Genomic DNA, 4,791 nt, shown 5'->3' on the forward strand with positions numbered 1-4,791 from the left:
TACCTTTGTAAATATTACACATGGTTTAAAAGCAAGCGTGTTTAATGATTAATGATTAATTTGCCCTGGCAATCGCGGCCAGTACAGCTACTGGAAAAGTCTGTTAACGTGTAGGGGGATGGAGCGGAAATCCTCCAGGGACATCTCCAGAAAACTCTCCTGGATGTACTCCCAAAGCCTTTGCAAAAGGTTTCTGGGGAGGGCTGCCTTATCCTGTCCGCCATGGTAGGACACTTTACCACGCCAGGCCAGTAGCACGTAGTCTGGAATCATTGCATAACAAAGCATGGCAGCGTATGGTCCCGGTGTTTGCTGGCATGCAGACAACATCCATTCCTTATCGCTCTTTGTTATCCTCAGGAGAGTGATATCATTCACGGTCACCTGGTTGAAATGGGGCAATTTTATTAAGGGGATATTCAGAGGTGCCCGTTCCTGCTCTGCTGAACAGAAATATTCCCCGCTGTTAGCCACGCGGTGGGGGGGAGGGGTGAAGTGATCATCCTAGAGAATTGGGTGTGGGGGGGAGGGGAGTTAGTTGGGTTTGTGCTGCATGTTAACCCTGAAACCGCAGCCCCTCCTTTTACATTGCAAACCCATTTCAAATGGCCAACCCAACGGGTGCTTGGTATGGGAAATGAGAGCGTTACTGTTTGAAACCATTCCCACATGTTAAGAAGGTTAAAAAAGCCAAAAGACTGTGTCTTACCATGGCTGCCTGCAAGCCGAAATCTGTGGCCTGGCACTGCGTGAGTGATCTCTCACACCAAACCGGCAGGCCCTCAATATAAGAGGAAAAATGCGACCTTGTAACGAAATCACATGTGCTGTGTAATGTGAACAGCAAAATTTAACGTGAAAGAGTGTACCCATTGTTCTCTAAAATGTGTCTTTTTTAACCACCTCTCCCTTCTCCTCCACCAGCTGCAAATGTTTCTCCTTCACAGAGGCTAGTGAAGATTAGAAAGAGAAAAAGGAGGACGCGGGATGACATGTTCACAGAGCTCCAGATGTCCTCCCACGCTGACAGAGCACAGCAGAATGCGTGGAGGCAGTCAATGACTGATTACAGAAAAGCACAATATGAACGAGAGGAGAGGTGGCATGCTGAATCGCGGGATGAACAGAGCAAGTTGCGGGCTGAAGATGATAGGTGGCGTCAGCTTGCAGACAGAAGGCAAGAGTCGATGCTCCGGCTGCTGGAGCATCAAACTGATATGCTCCAGCGTATGGTTGAGCTGCAGGAAAGGCAGCAGGAGCAGAGACCGCCGCTACAGCCCCTGTGTAACCAACAGCCCTCCTCCCCAAGTTCCATAGCCTCCTCACCCAGATGCCCAAGAACACGGTGGGGGGGCCTCCGGCCACCCAGTCACTCCACCCCAGATGATTGCCCTAGCATCAGAAGGCTGGCCTTCAATAAGAGTTAAAGTTTTAAACTGCAGTGTGTCCTTTTCCTTCCCTCCTCCCCCACCCATCCCGGGCTACCTTGGCAATTATCCCCCTAGTTGTGTGATGAATTAATAAAGAATGCATGAATGTGAAGTAACAATGACTTTATTGCCTCCGCAAGCGGTGCTCGAAGAGGGGAGGGGAGGGTGGGGTGGTTGGCTTAGAGGGAAGTAGAGTGAACCGGGTGGGGGGGGGCGGAGGGTTCATCAAGGAGAAACAAACAGAAGTTTCACACCGTAGCCTGGCCAGTCACAAAACTCGTTTTCAAAGCTTCTCTGATGCGCACCGCGCCCTGCTGTGCTCCTCTAACCGCCCTGGTGTCTGGCTGCGCGTAATCAGCGGCCAGGCGATTTGCCTCAACCTCCCACCCCGCCATAAATGTCTCCCCCTTACTCTCACAGATATTGTGGAGCGCACAGCAAGCAGCAATAACAATGGGGATATTCTTTTCGCTAAGGTCTGAGCGAGTCAGTAAGCTGCGCCAGCGCGCTTTTAAACGTCCAAATGCACATTCCACCACCATTCGGCACTTGCTCAGCCTGTAGTTGAACAGGTCCTGACTACTGTCCAGGCTGCCTGTGTACGGCTTCATGAGCCATGGCATTAAGGGGTAGGCTGGGTCCCCAAGGATCACGATAGGCATTTCAACATCCCCAATGGTTATTTTCTGGTCCGGGAAGAAAGTCCCTTCCTCCAGCTTTCGAAACAGAGCAGCGTGCCTGAAGACGCGAGCATCATGTACCTTTCCCGGCCATCCCACGTTGATGTTGGTGAAACGTCCCTTGTGATCCACCAGGGCTTGCAGCAGCATTGAAAAGTACCCCTTGCGGTTTATGTACTCGGTGGCTTGGTGCTCCGGTGCCAAGATAGGGATATGGGTTCCGTCTATCGCCCCACCACAGTTTGGGAATCCCATTGCAGCAAAGCCATCCACTATGGCCTGCACGTTTCCCAGAGTCACTACCCTTGATATCACCAGGTCTTTCATTGCCCTGGCAACTTGGATCACAGCAGCCCCCACAGTAGATTTGCCCACTCCAAATTGATTCCCGACTGACCGGTAGCTGTCTGGCGTTGCAAGCTTCCACAGGGCTATCACCACTTGCTTCTCAACTGTGAGAGCTGCTCTCATCCTGGTATTCTGGCGCTTCAGGGCAGGGGAAAGCAAGTCACAAAGTTCCATGAAAGTGCCCTTACGCATGCGAAAGTTTCGCAGCCACTGGGAATCATCCCACACCTGCAGCACGATGCGGTCCCACCAGTCTGTGCTTGTTTCCCAGGCCCAGAATCGGTGTTCCACGGCATGAACCTGCCCCAGGAACACCATGATTTCCACATTGCTGGGGCCTGTGCCTTGTGAGAGGTCTATGTCCATGTCAATTTCCTCATCACTCTCGTCGCCGCGCTGCAATCGCCTCCTCGGCTGGTCTTGGTTTTGCTTTGGCATGTCCTGGCTCTGCATATACTCCAGGACAATGTGCGTGGTGTTCATAGTGCTCATAATTGCCACGGTGATCTGAACGGGCTCCATGATCCCAGTGCTAGCTATGGCGCCTGGTCTGAAAAAAGGCGCGAAACTAGTATCTGACGGACCAGGGGAGGGAGGGAGGGAGGGGCGAGTGACGACATGGCGTACAGGTACAGGGAATTAAAATCAACAAAGGTGGCTGTGCATCAGGGTGAAACACAAACAAATGTCACACAGAATGGCCCCCCCCAAAGATTGAACTCAAAACCCTGGGTTTAGCAGGCCGTTGATTTCACGGCGGGAGGGGGAAGCTAATGAATACAGAACAAATCTATTTTTTACATCTTAAGACGACGGTGCAGCATGACTGATAGCCCTCGGCATCTTCTGGGTGCTTGGCAGAAAATACTGGGCGCTTGGCAGTTAGTGTACTAAGACTGATAGCCACTGCAGTATGACGACGATGGATACCAGTCATAATATACTATCTACTGCCAAAAGGCAAGAGGCTGCTGCTGTGTAGCAATGTAGCCCCACGTCTGCCAGCCCCACATCTGCCAGCACCCAGATCACCCTCGGCCTCTTCTGGGTGCTTAGCAGAAAATACTGGGCGCTTGGCAGAAAATAGCATACTACAACTGATAGCCATCATTGTCAAGACAGTTTGATAGGACTGAGCATGTCTGCCCAGGTGCCCATGATTGACAGCCACTGCAGTACGATGACGACGGTTACCAGTCATAATACACCATCTACTGCCAAAAGGCAAAAGGCAAGGGCTGGTGCAATGCAGCCCTACGGCTGCCAGCACCCAGATCGCTGATGAAGGCTACCAGTCATGCTGCACCGTCTACCGCCAAAAGGCAGTTAGCTGCTGCTGCTGTGTAGCAATGCAGTCCCACGTCTGCCGGCACCCAGATGACATATGGTGACGGTGAGCTGAGCTGAGCTGAGCGGGCTCCATGCTTGCCGTGGTATGTTGTCTGCACAGGTAACCCAGGTAAAAAGGCGCGAATCTATTGTCTGCCGTTGCTCTGATGGAGGGGGAGGGGCCTGACGACATGTACCCAGAACCCCCTGCGACACTGTTTTGCATCATTCGGGCATTGGGATCTCAACCCAGAATTCCAATGGGCGGCGGAGACTGTGGGAACTGTGGGATAGCTACCCATAGTGCAATGCTCCGGAAGTCGACGCTAGCCTCGGTACTGTGGACGCGGTCCGCCGACTAGAGCACTTAGAGCATTTTATGTGGGGATACACACAATTGGCTGTATACAACCGATTTCTATAAAACCGGCTTCTATAAATTCGACCTAATTTCGTAGTGTAGACATACCCTAAGTCAGCAGTTTATTCGATAGCTGCTACAAGCCTGAACCAAGAACTTTGCCATTACTGTATGTAATTGATTCCTTTAACCAATTTTAACTTTCACCTTTCTTTCTTTCTTTTTATAAATAAACCTTTAGATTTTACATACTAAGGGATTGGCATCAGCGTGATTTTCGGGTAAGATCTAATTTATATATTGACCTGGGTGTGTGGTTGGTCCTTCGGGATCAGAAGAACCTATTATTTGATGAGATTGGTTGTAAAGAACCACTCAACTCTGAATCCAGTGTTTTTGGTGGTGCTAGAAATACTAAAATGCCTGAGGAAACTGCCTTTATGTTTTCTTGTTAGCCAGTGTGGTAAAACAGGAGTGTACTTTTGTGGCTGGTTTGGTATATCTTATAAAAGAATAACCACCAGTTTTGGGTTGTGTTTGCCCTATTTCTCAGCAGTTCATTGTGAATTTGGCATCCTCAGTTGTGACCCACTGAGGCATGGTTACACTCCAGTTCTGGTGTTTCTGCCTATTCCAGTTAGGC

Source organism: Terrapene carolina, unplaced genomic scaffold (genome assembly GCF_002925995.2).
Source record: "Terrapene carolina triunguis isolate 2854851 unplaced genomic scaffold, T_m_triunguis-2.0 Scaffold838, whole genome shotgun sequence".
Lineage (NCBI taxonomy): Eukaryota > Metazoa > Chordata > Testudines > Emydidae > Terrapene > Terrapene triunguis.